We start from the raw sequence: 15,830 nt of genomic DNA, 5'->3' as shown, positions 1-15,830 counted from the left end.
CACCAGGCCCCAGTCTCGCACGTCTCTCCTCCCAGGGGCTCTCTGCCAGCCTCAAGCCAGGCTGTGTGGGTGGGTACTCCCTTGGGGCCTGGCCTGGGGTTTTGTCCCAGTGCATCATGAATGAGGGCCTTCCGGTCCCCTGGCTTGGGTGGGGCGTGGGCAGCTCCTGCAGCCTCAGTGCAGAGGGGCTTGAAGGCTCTGCCCAAAAGCTTGGGCTGGGCGGACCAGAAGGCACCCTGCTGGGGGACATTGGAGCACCATTTGCCTTTGGCTGGACCTGAGCCCTGGGTGTCATTCCCATGCCTCGTGCCCAGCTAGATTGACTTCTTATTGTGAAGTAGCAATGGCCCCTCCTGTGTCTGGATCAGGATGTCAAGGATGGAGGGAGTTGCAACATGTTTGGGATTTTTTCACAGCAAACTTGGTTCCCCTTTATTTTGTCATCAGCCAGCTGTGTGGCCCCCAAACATGTCCCCTCCCCTCTCTGGGCCTCAGAATTCCCACCTGAGACACCAGGATGGAGCAGAAGGTCCTCAGGGTCCTATAGCGACAATGCCTCCAGGTTTGATTACAGAGGTTTGGTATTAAGGGTCGTGGTGTGAGCAAAGGCCTGGCAGCTAGGCCATGGAGACGCCTTGCAGGGCCCTGGGGAGCTGATGAGTATGGCAGAGAGGCCACTCGAACGATGGTCACAGGAAATGAGGCGGGAACGCCAGGCTGCCTGTAGAGGGTCAAAGGGCCCAGCTTACCATACAAGCAATTGTGCCTTCGGGAAACTCTCTACGCTTTTTAAAGCCTCAGTTTTGCCATCTGCCAAATGGGGGTGATAATCGTCGCTGACCTCAGAGGGATGAATAACTACTGAGGTACCATGAGGAGAGGTCAGCTCAGCCCTTGCTCATGGAATGTCTTTGATTTCTGATGGCTGCCCTCTCCCTGTCCCTCTCCAGTTTGCAGCCAGAATCCTAATTCAGGGGAGGGCTCTTTTGCTCTTGGGGCTTCCTGTGAGAGCCACAATCCTGGGCCTGGGAGTCCTGCCAAACCTAACTGTGGAGGCAGTGAACCTCACCATGGCCTTGGGGACCGGCCCACTGGCCATGGCTTTCTGAGCATCAGCCTTCAGTTTTGCTAGTAGAGGCACATTGGGGCTTTAACCAGAGGCGGTAATGAGCTCTGAAATCACGCCAGTTTTGTGTTTTATTTCTCAAAGAAGAGGTGGGTTTTGATTTCCTGTCAGCATTGATGTGGTTGCTGTAGTTGTGTTGTGGGGTGTGCGTGCGTGCGTGCGTGCGTGTGTGTGTGTGTGTGTGTGTGTGTGTGTGTGTGTGTTGTAACTGCTCCGGGTTTTAGAGCTGTGGTAGAAAATGAGGAAAATAGCAGATGCTATATCCATTTGCCACCAAACTGTCTTGAAATGCTATAAATATTTTCTAAAAAGACTAGCTTCCCAAGCCCGATGTGTTAGATATCTCCTCCCCGAGAAACTGATTCCTGAAAATTAAGACAAATAACCTCTTAAATCACTGTGTTAACCTCAGGTGTAAAAACCATTACCGCGCCAGCCGCGGGTCGGAGTGACTCTGCTCTGCCTAAGTGACTCTGTGTGGTATTGAGACGGCGGCAGCAGCAGCAGAAAGGAAAGAACCTTGTGCTCGGTCAGGAGGCCTGGCTTGGCCACTCACTGCTGTGTGACCCCAGGCTGGTGGGCTCACCTCTCTGATCCTCTTGTTTCCTCATCTGTGTCACAGAGACATGTCACCCGCCACCTCTCAGAGGTGACGCTTGTGCTCCTCAGAGGTACACAAAGGAGACCGTCAGGATTCAGCCGCTGCATTCATCACAACTGAGAAAAACCCTCAGCTCCAGGCCTGTCCAGCCCTCTGGCTGTGTGGAGGGCAGCCTCCAAGCGCCGGGCCCCTTGCTGGTGTCTCTTTCCCGCAGAGAGAGCCGGTGGGACTTGCAGCCTCCAGCAGGCAGGCAGCAAAGGAATGCCAGTGTTTCTTCTCCCTGCCTTTGTTTTTATGTTTAACTTCTATTTGTGGTGAGTGCGGCTAATTTCACACTTAAGGTAATCCTATAAAGTTTTTTTAATAAAGGTATTTTAGCAAAAACTATGAATCGATTTCAAGAAAAATATGAAATGGATGGCAGGCTAGATGGCAGGAGGAACGGACAAAAAGCCAGGAAGCTGATTAGGAAACATGGGGGCTCTGCAAACTGGGTTGCCCTTTTCTTTCCCATTCACCTCTGTGAACTTTTTATCTCCATTACCTTTGCATCTCCTTGTAAAGGAGTGGATGGCGGGAGGGTGAGGGGGCAGTACTGGGAGGACGTTTTGGTGAATTGTCTTCCAATGGCACGATATTCAGAGGTGACCACTAACTCCCATCATGCGGAGAGCTGCAGGTGTCCCTCTCCCGGGGTCCAGGCCTTACCTCCGCCAGGTGTGGCCAGGTGTAGTAGCCGCTCCCCTAACAGGGATGTCAGATACTGTAGGTTTTGTTTTATGCTCCATCTGGGAGGGACAGGCTGGAGGGCTGTTTAGAAAAGTCATTCTGAAGTCATGTTTGAGCTCTGAAGGGGAGTGTGGGGATTTGTTGGTAAGGCCACCCTGGGTGTGGGAATGAAGCTTGGTGACACACCTGCCTTTCTGTCACTCATGAGCTCCCCCAAGCCTGAGGCTGGATCCTGTCCACAGTGCACTGCCAGCGCCAGGCAAGGTGGTCAGCCAGGGATGGGTCCACAAGCTCCTGCTGGAATGAAGCACGTGCTCCTTGGATGGCCCTTGTCCATTATGCAGGGGCCCTCCCCCAACCAAGTCGCAGGCCCTGGAGGGTCTGCACCCAGCCCTGTGCTCATGAGGCCTATGTACTTCCCATGCCCCCACCCTGTCATGGCTAGCCTAGAGCTGCACACAGGGTAGGTGCCCAGGAAGGGCTTGACCAGACCCAGAGGTCGATGTGCTGCCACAGTTTCAGATCCCTTGTCTATTGTTCTTGGGGTTTGAGGTTCCCACCAGGGCAGGCACACAGGCTTCTGGTTTGGAAATCCTGGCTGCCGTATACACAGACATCACGATCATGCCCTGTCATCATCCTCAGAACCTCACTCTACCATTGCCTTCATATCTGGCCAGTAGATGAGGCAGCCCCATTTACCCCCATTTTACAGGTGAGGAAATTGAGGCCTGGAGTTAGCAAGTGACTTGCTTGAGGTCACACAGCTGATGATGCAGAGACCTAGCCCGAACCCATGACACTTATTTTCTGGCCACTTTGCCTTCCACTCACAAAGATAGTTTAAAGGACTTTATGTATCTTGCTGCTTAAATTTCATCCATTCATTCATTCAGTTGGAATCTTTGTAGTAGCCTAGTAAGAGCTCTGGAGCCAAATGGCCTGCTTTGCATTTCAAGCACTTCCTGGCCACGTGACCTTCGGTAAGTTCCTCTATCTCTCTGTGCCTCAGTTTCCTCATCTGTAAAGTGGGCATAAATACCACATGGGACTGTTGTGATGATTAACAGGTTAGCCATGCCTGGCTCAGGGTGAGGTTCTCGAGGGCCCGCTGGCTGTGTTTACTGCTCTGGGCACTGAGGGATCGTAGAGTCCTCTGGGCTCCACTGCAGGGTAAGGTAAGGGTTGAGGAGGAGTGGAAGGGCCAAGTGGTTGGTCCCAATGGTAGGCAGAGAGAATCCTGTCCCAGAGCCTTGGCACAAGGTAATGATCTATGGTTCATCTGCCGACGAGCCGGCTCCTCACCTTCTGTCTGTCTGCCTGCCTGTCTATCTCTCCTCTCTGCATCTGTCTATGCAGTGCAGTCTCTCCCCGACATACAGCCCCCAAGGATCCGCTTGCAGGCCTGGGAGTGGGGGTGACACCCCAGCCCACCTGGAGACCCATTTATTCTGCCGCTGGGGCATGGAGCCCAGTTTTAATCATCCTCTCTCCACCACGAGATGCAGATGGTTGTATTATTAATAGTCATAATTAATCAGCATCCACGGAGGATCTTTTCCCTGGGCATCAGATCCTCAGGACGAGCAGCCCCAGGAGGTCCCGCTCCAGTCCTCACTTTACAGAAGGGGTAGCGTAAGGCCGGGAGGAGGGAGGTAACTCATGGGAAGTACAGCTGCGAGTGGCCCCTGGGCTCAGAGCCCGGGTCTGCTGACAGCACCCCAGTGTTCCTGCCCAGAAGTGGACTTTCCAGCACCCCCAGCCTCAGACCCAGCGCTCCTAGGTCCTAGGGTGCTGGCTCCTGGGAGAAGCCTTCAGCCCTGGGGGTGGGAGGTCAGCACTCAGCCTGGGAGCTGAACTCAGGGGTCTTGGGCCAGGAGCAGAGGAAGAAAGGTAGAATGGGAGGAAAGGCCAGGGGGAAGCAGGGCCTAGTAGGCTAGCAGGAGAGGGGTCTGACTGGGGGCTGAGTATGGGGAAGTGGCACTGGGTGGAGGGGTGCCAAATACCAGGTACCTCTCCATCGCTCACCCCAACGGTGAGCCTGGGCCTGATGCCAGCTGCTTCTCCATTCTAAGCACCACGTCTTAAGGACAGTGATTTAATGCTTGCGGCAGGCCGCTTCCTGATTTATGGGCCTGCTCCGGACAGTCCTAACTCCATGAGTGCAGCGGCAGCGAGGGGCTCCTGCACGGTTCTGCAGATGGCCACCTGCCCACCCGCTCCCTGGGCCCACTCTCCTGGGCCCCACGGCCGCCGGGGCCCTGCGCACGCGTGTGCGTCAGAGCTGTCCACATCCCCGCTCAGCGTGCAGGTGCCCCAAGTGCCCCAAGTGCAGGTGTGTGCTGTCCTGGTTGTGAGCGTGCGAGTGCTCATCTGAGCACGTGTGCCTGAGCGTCTGCAGACACTAGTAAGGGAAGTGCGCGTGCACGCGTGACTGTGTTGGGGTGTGATGAGGTATGTGCCTGTGGGCTTGCAGCCACGACCTCACCCTGTTTTCCTCGAATGAATGCCATCCACCCTCACACACCTACACATGGTGACCTGTGTGGCCGGCTGAGACGTCCCGGCCTGATCATTAGACTCATCAGTAAGACTCTGCCATGGTAAACGAGTCCAGAGTGCCTCCGCCCAGGAGTCCTGCAGGGAAGTGGGAGCTAGGCTCGTCCTCAGGGCAACTCCAGTCCACTCCCTATCCCCACAGTGGGAGGCTGGGAGAGAGGGACACAGCCCCTGGCCCCAGGCCCCCGTGCCGTGCTCCTGTGTCACCTCTCCCTACCATGCTCACAAACCTGCACTTACTCTGTGCCAGGCCTCGGGGACAAACCCGTGTCATGGGAGAAGCCCAGTCGGGAGTCAGGCAGATCAGGGCACAAACCCAGGCTCTGTCCCTAGCATGTGGGACATGCTCTCTCTGCTTCTCTCATCCTCGGAGTTTTCCCATCTGCAAAATGGTTTTAACAAGAGCCACCTCCTGGGGTTGTTGTGAGGATTAAAGGGGTATAAAAGCTGCTAGACAAGTCAAGGCTCTGCCCCATCAAGCCTCAGTTTCCCCATCTGTAAAATGGTCGTAATGATGCTCACTGGCCATCTCATGGGGCTGTTTTTAGGATCAGATGGGAAAAGGGCTTTGTGAAGAGGGTGGGGTGGCGACCACAGGGCGTCTTCCAGTGCAAGTGTCTTGCACTTGACTGAGTGCAAGACAAGGGGCTCTGGGCACATGGGAGGTAGGTGCCAAGCGGAGGAGGGGTTCCAGGTCAGATGCTCCATCTGAATTCCCAGCTGCCACATTCCAACTTTGGGACTTGGGCACATTACCTCATCTTCATCTGCATCTCTGGGAACCGTGGATTCCTCCTCTTTCAAGTGGGTGTATTAATAGTAGGTACCTCGTGGTGGGATGGAAGGACTTGTGAGAAATGTGTGTTGAGCTTAGCCCAGAGTTTGACACAAAGCAAGTGCTCGAGTCAGTGGTATTTGTTCTTATTTTTGCCAGCCTTATTGCCACACAGGTGGACGTTAAGTTCAGAAACACAGGTGAATGATGCATTGACATCATATTATAATAGGATCTGTGTTTCCAGACTTTGTGTTCATCAGTCCCCACCCAAGAAGAGTTCAGGCCCCGCTTCAGGGCAGCTTGGAGGGGCTGTGGTGAAATTGCAGCCCAGCCTGCAGGATGGTGCCCTGGGGATGGAGGTGGCCAGTGCTAACCTCCACTGGCTCCTGGGAATCAGGGTGCCGGGTCCCCCACAGCCACCTGGCTCCCCAGTGGGAGTCCAGTGGGCACCTCTAGCCCCGCCTGAACTGCTGGCCTGAGGCCCAGAGCGGGACTTGATGTCGCTCCTGAGCCAGGGGAAGACTGCTGACCCCGCCGACAACGAGGTGCTTTTCCCTGCTGGCTGCAGACTGAGCCCGTGGGCAACCCCATCACGTGAGGGCTCCCTGATCTGTGCCCTGCCTCATACCAGCTGACGGGGTCCAGGAGAGGGGCAAAGTCCACATCCCACTGGAGGAATGAGGCCCTGCACCCAGGCCAGGGCTGGCAGACACAGCCGGAGCTAAAGGGGTTCAGAGATGGCGGGCCAAGGTGGTCCCAGATAGGCAGGGCAGAGAGGAGGAAGGCCAGGCTGGAGCCAGACCTTGAAGGACAAGGGGACTTAGCTCGCTGAAGGGACAGCATTCCAGAAGGACAGAAATGTGTGGCAAAGGTTTGGAGTCGTTCCTAGGGAAAGGCATGCCCTCTCCCATAAGACATCTGGGCTGCTCTGGTCCAGATGGCCTCAGCTCTCAGTGACCAGTGGCCATGGGGTGAAGCAGATGGCCAGTGGGGGGCGGGGCCACCCTCAGGCCTGAGCCAAGGGAGGCCAAGTGGCCCACATAGGCCAGAGCCCGAGACCTTGGCACCGGCCACTCAGAGCTCTCGACTCAAGAGTTAATGATTCATTTGTGGCCAATTTCTGCTGGCCTTCGCCTGGAAATTCCCAAGCCTGCCCCTTGCCTCGGCTTCCGGGAGCTCCAAGAGTACAGTCTCATTTACACTTGGCCGAGAACATCTCACCCACTATCCAGGGAATGGCTTTTACAATTACAGCAGTAGTGCTGCAGGTTAGCCCTTAGGAGGAATTGATTCTGGCCTGCAGGCGGGGGGCCGGGGTGGTTGTTTGTAGTAAAGTTAGAGACCCCTCTCTGACCCCATGGGCAAGTGCTGATGGAAGGAGCCCTGTCTGTGTTCATGGTATCCCCCATTAAGTTCAGAGCAGATGCAAACAGAATCCAGTCTGGTGTGATGTGGAAAGTATTGCAGCAGTTACAAAGGGGGAAATAGAGCTTGACCCAGGGCAGGACTTGGCTGCATAAGAGAAAGCCATAATAAATGCAAAGGCCAAACCAGGCAAAAAATAGAGCAGCCTGATCCTCCAGGTTGAAAAGTCCCAGGCTTGGGGAGGGGGTTTCCTTTATGTCTTTTCAACTTTGCAAATTTAATTTCTACTGATTTTTTCTTGACGGTCCCAGGCATTGGTGGTAAACAACCGCTCTCCCCAGAATGTTTCCCTGTAGCAGCAGCTTTCTCTGGAGAGGGTGCTATCAACACTTGGCAGGGCCTCCTCCCGGCTCCCGGCTCCCGGCTCAGGCTCCTGAACAGCGAGAGCTCCTAAAAGGCGCCCAAGAATGTGATGCTCTCCCGGGGTGCTGGGGCCGCAGGGCCGGGGCGAGCGTGGGCCTGGCCTCTTTGTTCCCTGCAGCGGCCAGCAGCCCGGCCTGGCCCCAGAACCTCAAACGGCCCCTGATTGTGGATGGTCCCCAGGCGGAGAGGTGGGGGAGTATCGGGTGTCCTCTGGCTCCCACAGCCCTGGTGCCCTGGTCCTTGGCACGGCTCAGCGACAGGAGGGAGCCCGTCTTCCGAGGACAGCTCTGCCAGGCTTGTCTGTGGCCAGGAGACCAGCGGTGTCCCGGCCCAGCAGCCTCCATGGTCTGCGTCACGCGCTGGCTTAGGTGTCCTGAGTCAGAGCCAGGAAATGGATCTGCCGTGCGGGGGTGGAAGTGCCGCTGCCCCGGGCAGCTGGGGTGAACCCTAACCTCCTGCCCATCCACGCTGAGGGGGGGCCTGGCCTCGAGCATCCCTCCCCTGGCCTGGCCTGGTTTTGACCCGTACCTGGAGGAGAGGCTGAGGCGACAGCCGCCTCCCTCCTCCACAAACTGTGCCCAGGCCCCTAACCCCACGCGGCCAGTAACCCCACGCGGCCAGTAACTGCAGGGCTGTTGACAGGACGGAGCACTCAGATCAGGCGCAGAGAGGCTGCTGGGCCTCACCCGGGGCCGTACCGCTTTCCTGGAATGCCCTTCCCGGCTTGTGCTCTGGGCAAGAATTTACCCAGGAATGACTTCTTTGGCAAAGCCTTCCCCGGCAGCTCCCCTCCAGCTGAAGCTGCCCCTTTCCTCTGAGCCACCTTCTGTGGACCTCCATCGCAGATCCTAGCACAATGTGGTGTAATCACGTTTTCCAAAAGGGCTGCCTCGCGCATTTGCCTGCGTGCGTGCTTTGAGGCGTATTTATCTGTGCGCCTTGCGTGCCTGGTACACACTAGACGCTCAATAAAAGCAAGCTGGATTCAATGAAGGGGTCTCCTGAAGGTGGTGTTGGAGTGTCCCTTTGTTAATAATGTGGTGAAGATGGGGGGGCTGGGGTCAGCAGAGAGGCTGACCTTCACCCCCCCACACCGCCAGACCCCCTTCGCAGCCTCTGCCCGGGTAATTGCTGGGGGCTGCAGTGGGCCCCTCCCCGATTCCACACAGCCAGTGCCTTCCTTGCCAGCAGGAGTCGGCTCCCTGGGCTGCCCGTGTGATCACTCTCCAGAAAACACCCCAGTGGAAACTGCATGAATGATTGATAAGAGCTGAGAGCTGTTTAATTTCTCCCCCTGTTTAATGGCTATCAATAATTTAATACGCTCTCTGTATGTTTTTAAGAAATAGCACCCATTTCGCCGTCTCCGGTTTAGCGGGCTAAATGATTTAAGTGTTGGAAATATGCTCTGAGGATGGAGGTTGAGAGTCAGAGCAATCTGGAGGCCGGGGGTGGGGGGAGGTGGGTTCAGAGCCAGCCAGCAGCATCTTGGCCTGGGGTGTGCGTGCGTGCGTGTGTGCGTGCGTGTGTGTGTGTGTGTGTGTGTGTGTGTGTGTGTGTGTGTAGGTGGGAGGGGGAGGGGGAGGGTACAAACCAGCGCCATTCTGCTAAGAGCAAGATAATTGCTTTTCCGGGTCTCACTGAGCAGCCCCTGAACAGCTGTCAACGCACCCCCTCCCCAACGCTGAGCTTTTCTGGAGACTCCGGGGGGCCCAGGGTGGGTAGGAGGGAGCGGCTGCCGGTACCACCATGGGTTGAGAACCGCCCTCCCCATGACATCTTTGCCCCCTCCGAAAGCTGTTAAATCATTTTTATTTTAATGATGCAGTTAGTCTCCTGCCAGCCTCATCTTCCAGATAGGATAGGGGTAGTGTGGAGTGGGGGGCTCAGAATCACTAATCTCAGGGCCCAAAGGGACCTGGAAGGTCATCTATCTGCCAGTGCTCCCCGAAACTTTCCAGAGGCACAGGATCACCTGGGAGGACTTGTTAAAAATTTAAATTTCTGGGCTGCATTCCAGACCCACAGACTTGCATTCTCAGGGGAGAGGCCTGGGAAGCCATGGGTTTAACAAGCAGCCCAGGTAATTCTTACCATCAGAGGAGGTTGGGAAATAGAGAATTCAGCTCCAGTTCTGATGCCTCCTGCACCCACAGCACCACAGGGCCACTGCCTCTGCTTGCACGCCTCTGCGGACGGGACCCTCACCGTCTTGTGAGACAGCGCACCCACCTGTGGAAGGTGCACCCCAGTCCGAGCTCCTTCTGTCGTGAGGCTGGGCCCACGCAGCTGCCCTCATGTGCTCCTCATGTGGAGTTAACCTCCGCTGTAGGACGGACTGCCTGGGACCTGGTGTCTTGCCCTCGCCCATCCTGGCCACCCTCTGGCTTCTCGGTGCCTCTTTCTTGGGCAAGAAGCTTCCTTTCTCAGCAAAGGAGTCTGGGTAGCAGAGGAAGCGTAGGGGTGGGGATGCACTCTCACCTCCGGGCCTGAGTGCCCCCTTCCCAGGGGCAGGCGGGTGACATGATGCTGTGGCCTGCCCTTGGTGGCCTGCAGTGGCCACATCAGCCTGCTTGTGGCAGGCACCATCGCTGGCACAGTGCAGATTCTGAGGGGGGCAGAAAGATTCCTGGGCCTCAGAACCACCGTGGCCTTTCAGGGGCCAGTCCTCCCATCCGAGAGAAAATGTGACTCATCAGAGATTGTTGACTAAGCCAGATCTCTGGGATGAGAGTGGAGGAGCGGAGGTCAGAGGGGGCTCCCCCAGGGCCAGGGCCACACATCCATCGAGGACAGAGCTGAAACTGCAAAGGTGAGGCAGGGGCCCCAGACAGGGGCATTCAGGACTGAGGCCCTGGCGCTCACCTGAGTCACAGTCACTGAGGGCAGTGGGTGGGGCAGGGGAGAGCTTCCACCTTCTTGCTTGGCCCTGATGGAGACAACTCAGTTCATGGAAGGACTTTAGCACAGCTGATGCCCTGGCCGTCTGACATAACAATTCTTCCTTTGCTTTGGCAGTTTGCATTGTTTCAGCAGAGATACAGTGCTGACTGCCAGGTGGGCTTGCTACTTCATTTCACTAGTTAATTAAGAGGAAAGGAGTGGTACCCTTTCATAGGTGTCACCATCTGCTACAAAATGGGGGACCCCTTAAGCCCTCTCCCTCTTTGTAGACCCTCTTTGTACCCTCAAATTCAGCCCTGCCCTCGGTCTACGTGGGAGAAGCCGGGGTCCCAGGTGCTGTCATATGACCTGTCTTGTGATCACCAGTTCCCCTTATGCCCCTTCACCCCCCAAAGCCTGCAGTGATCATCACCACACCACTGTGGAGGTCTCAACCCTAGGGGAATAGGAAGAGGGGTGCCATCGAACCCCGACAGGGCCCCTACTTGGAGAGTTCCAAGAGCTGGGGAGACTGAAGGGAAAGACTTAACCCCATGCTCAGGAAGACCCAGCTCCAGAGAGAGAGCTGTGTGAATATAGACACCTGGACAAGGCCAGGGGCAGTCAGGGAAGGCTTCCAGGAGGAGGTGCTGCCTGCCCTCAGGCTTGAAGCAGGAGAGGAAGGGGAGGGGCATCCCCGGTGCAGAGGTGTAAGGTGGCACTGTGAATTGCAGAGGAGAGTGAGGTGAGGCCAGCAGGGCAGGGCGGGGCTGGATATTGGCTGCCTGGGCGGAGAGCCACAGAAGGTTTGTTTGTTTTTAGCTTCTGTTGAAGTATTACATCCATGCAGAAAAACTGTGCATATCCTAAGCGCAGCTTGACACATTCTCGCAAAATGAATACACTCATGTAACCATCATAGAGAGCAAGAAACAGAACATTCCAGATCCCCTAGAACCCCCCCCGCATACCCACTTCCGGTCACTGCTCCCCCTCAAGGATAAAGACAGCATTATCCTTACATTATCAACAGCACACTATCAGTTATCTACTGCTGCCCCCAAAACCGCCCCCAAAACTACCCCGAAGCTTTGTGACTTGAAATAAACAACCACCATTTATTATGTCTCATAATTCTGTGGTTTGCCTGGGCAGTCCCTTTGCCAGTTTCCCTTGGGCTCATGTGACTCCAGTGACCTGGAGGGCTGGCTGGACCAGATGGTCAAAGATGGCCTCAGTCACATCTGGCAGATGCTGCTGGCTATTGGCTGGGCAGCTTCAGTTCTCCTCCATCCTCCAGTAAGGTAGACCAGCTTCCTTCCATGGCTAGGCTGCATTCCAAGAGGTCCAAGGCCAGAAACAGCAGGATCTCTTGAGTCCTAGTCTCTGGAAGTCACAAAATACCACTTTCACTAAGTCCTATTGGTCAAAACAAGTCTCAAGGCCAGCCTGGATTCAGAGGCGGAGAATAGACTCCACCTCTCGATAGGAGGAGCTGCAAAGAATCTGTGGCCATATTTGTTTCAGTCTGCCACAGCATAGAGTAGCTGTGCCTGTTCTTGACCTTTATATAATTGGGTCCCTTAAGTATGTTCTCCATTGCCTCTGGCGTTTTTGATCAACATTGTGTTCGTAAGATTTATGTGTGTTGTTGGATAGAGTTGCAGATTATTTGTTCTCATTGCTGTGTGGTATTCCATTGTATGCATCCACCGATTTATCCGTTCTACAGTTGATGGCCATTTGGGAAGTTTTCATGTTTGGGCTGTTATACGTAGCACTGCTGTGAACATTCTTGCATGCATCTTTGGGTGACCACATGCACACATTTCTGTGGAGGTGGAAATGCTGGGCTGCTGATAGACCACAGGGTAGGGGATACTTCCAAACTGTTCTCCAAGGTGGTGACCCGTGCATGCCCTACCAGCAGTGTTTGGGAGGTGCAAAAGAGCTTGTGGAAGAGAGTGAGGTGCTTTTAGAAAGACCCCCCCCAGCTGAAGATGGCTGGAGGGGTGTCTCTGACCCTAGGGCTCCCTGTAATGTCCCCTCTCTGCCTGCCCCTAGCCTCAGGCCTCCAGACTGGGGAAGAAGGGCCATCAGACCAGATGGCTCTTTTCTGAGTGTGATCTCTACTACTGCACTTTTTCCCATCCCAGGGCCCTCCTACTGCCCTCTCTCCTTTACCCAGAAGCTTCCTTCCACAGCTAGCCTGACCCCCCAACAGCCAGGGAAGCTGGGTACCTGCATGCACTGACACACGAGGACATAGGAGCTGGGGGGGGACTGCCATGGCAGCCTCCATCCATGATAGCTCTGGGCAGTGGGCAAGACCAGCAGACTTGGGTTCTACTTCTGGCCTTGCCTCTCTCTTGCCATGGGACCATGGGAGGAACCCTTCCCCTATCAGGGCCTCCGTTTCCTCATGAGGCAGAGAAGGGAGTCAACCTCACCAAGTCTCTTTCCTCTCACCAACCTGAACCCTGGATTCTAGAATCTAACAGGGTAAAGGGCACGAGGAGGCCCGTGGAGAGCTTGGCAGGCTTCTGGATTTCAAGGCACATGTCAGTTGGCCCACTTTGTTCAGCTTCTTCACTGAATATCTTCACTGCTCCACTCATCCATCCATCCATTCATCCATCCGTCTCTGTGGCCTTGTGAGCCTCGGAGGGTAGAGATAAACTAGGACCTCATTCCTGATGTCCAGGAGCTCTGCTCGGGGGAGGAGCCTGGCCTATAGAAAGCTGGGGGAGACACGGTCAGCTAGACCCAAAGCTGCTGGGGGATGAACAAAGAAAGGAGTGACAGGTCAGAGAGGGCTCCATGGAGGCATCTGAGCAGAGTGGGACTCTGAAAGACAGAGAAGTGGGGAAAAGGGCTCCAGACAGAGCGCTCAGCTTGTCTGAAGGGTGGGGGTCCTAGGGGGGCTGGGCTGGCTGCAGCACAGTGGTGGGTGTGCCAGCCTGGCTGCTGCTCTGGTACGGGGTGCAGACGAGCTGACCTTGGTGCTGGGCCCGGTTCTGGGCCCGGTTCTGGGCCTCTGACCTTTACTGGGGGTTGGGGACAACATCTAGTTTCTAGGGTCATTCCACTTCTGTGGGCCAGCTCGGCTCTCCAGGAGATGGCCAGAGGGGCCTGGGCAGGCGGGACCTAGGGCTGGGTGAAGGGAGTCGGGGCCACCCCCAGGCTCAGGCTTGAAACTCACCACGCCCTCTCCTCTCTCCCGCAGGACCTGCAACAGCTCTGCTCAGTGAAGTCAGACTGCTGGGGCCGCCGCCTCCTTCCACTGTGAGCTCCTTTTCCTGACGCCCTTAGCAGCCTCTAGTCCCGGTGGTCGGCAGAGGCCTTGGCAGGTGAGCAGGATGACCTGGGCCCTGGCACTGGGTGTCTGCTGGTGTGGCACCCAGCCCAAGCAGCTGGTGCCGTTTCAGGGCCTGGAGAGCCCAGAGCTGGCCTGTCATCACTGAGGAATTAGGGGAAGGGGCTTATTTCTCAATTTTCACTTCTCCTTGGCCTCCTCCTCTCAGAGGGAGCCAGAGAGCAGAGGGGTGTGCCCTGGCCTGGCACTCGGATATTTGGTTTTATTCTCTTGCCAACTCCTGGTGTAGCATTGGGTAGCCCTGCCCCTTCATGGCTGAGAGCCTCAGTTCTCTCATCTGATACACGAAAATAATAATATCCTCTGACATTCTGAGCACTTAACTGTATGCCAGGCACTGTGCTAAGTACTGTGTAGTTGTTAACTCTTTTCATCTTCACCACAACCCTGTGAGGTAGGTGCTGTTATCTTCCTCATTGTGAGGCTTGTGGTCTGAAAGCAACTTGCCCAAGGTCACACTCCTGGCTGAGCCCCCATGGAGTTCAGTTCCAGGTCTCTGTGGCTCCAATGTGCCAGCCCCTGACCCCTGTTCCATTCTGCCCCTGACCTTGCCCCCCTCTGCTGGCCTCTTCTTGTGGGTGGGCATCAAGGCGATCGTGGATATCCTCAGAACTGTTAAGTCCTGTTCCAACTCAAGGCAAAGGGAGGGGGCTTTTACAAGGTGACAGTTGCTGCTGGTTGCCTGGGGTCATGATTCATTTGTGGATATGATGTGACATGAACCAGACCTGACCCCTCCTCCCCAAGGTGGCACACAGGGCCCTTCTGGAGGAGGGGTATGTTGGTTGGGTACGGCTCTCTCTCCCTCTGCCTCCCAAGTTCAGTTTCCCAAGCTTGTATTAAGCACTTACTGTATGCCAGGCCTGACAGTAGGCCCTGTGGTGCCAGGGAGGAGGTCTTGTCCCATTATGTACTCTGGTGGAGAAACAGGGAGATCACATCAGATGTGGAAAGCCCAAGAGAGGGGAACAGATGGAGTTCATAGGTTAGAGAGGGGCATTCTGGGGAGGTGGCCCAAAAGTAAATTACATCATGGGGAGAAAGAAGGCTGGGTGAAGAGCCTGACAGGATAGGGGACGAGGTTGGCAAGGGAATGGAAAGATTGTAAAAAGTTACAAATGCCAGGCTGGGGAATTAGATCCCAAGGGCAGTGGGGAGCCATGGAAGGTTCTAAGTCAGATAGTGGCCTGTTGAAGGTGGTTGCATTGGAGAGGCCTTTGGAAAGGCCTCTCATAAGAGACTGAGGCAGGGAAGTTGGCAGCATTTGCAGTTGGCTGGTGGGGGACATGAGGTTAGGAAAGCTGCCGTGATGTGGGATGGGGATTAACGTTGGAGTTCTGTGTAAATGTTGGGAGTCTGGAATCCGGGAAGACTTCTTGGAGGAGGTGGACCAGGCTGTGGTCCGGGATGTCTCTGAGAGGCCCGAGATTTTCCTGAGGAAGAAGATGATTTATAGTTACACATGAGCTTGAGGTTTTCATCTGGAAGTATAGATACACATACAAGTCCCAGAGGATTCTCCCAGCCCATATTCATATCTGTGTCCATGAACACATGTGCACATGCATGCTCTACACAGACACACATGTGCTTGTAAACCTGTTCCTGCATGCTAAGGGGCTACAGATGTGCGTGCACACATGGCCATGATTGGTTGTGTGTGCACAGATACATGCAGAGATGTGCAGAGTCATGCTCCCTCACACCCATATACACGCAGACATTCCTTGTGCGTGCTACAGACATACATGTGCATGCACAGACTTGCTGCACACACACGCTCACAGATGCACGTTCACAAACTTCTTTGTTGACACCTCACACAGATACACAGGCAGAAGTTCTCACAACACATGGCGTCTCCACATTCACCCGGGGATGCACTCACATGCACACACAGGGAGGGATGTGTTCCAAGGAGAAGGGGCTGTTCAGGGGTCATTGGCTTCTCACCTTGCAGCTCCTGGGGTCACTGGGCAGCTTTGGGTCA

General features: G+C 55.4%; 1 protein-coding gene across 3 annotated transcripts in view; it reads left to right on the top strand.

The window, feature by feature from the left end:
• Positions 1-15,830, top strand: part of ZMIZ1 (zinc finger MIZ-type containing 1) — a 234,402-nt gene that overhangs the window by 30,184 nt on the left and 188,388 nt on the right. For all 3 annotated transcript variants that reach the window (XM_081237855.1, XM_081237854.1, XM_081237853.1), the window contains exon 2: positions 13,691-13,814. The gene's annotated coding sequence lies outside the window, so the exon portion shown is untranslated. The remainder of the gene's footprint in view (positions 1-13,690; positions 13,815-15,830) is intronic.

This window comes from Mesoplodon bidens, assembly GCF_964165515.1.
Source record: "Mesoplodon bidens genome assembly, chromosome: 1".
NCBI lineage: Eukaryota > Metazoa > Chordata > Mammalia > Artiodactyla > Ziphiidae > Mesoplodon > Mesoplodon bidens.
This window is presented reverse-complemented; position numbering and strand designations above follow the sequence as displayed.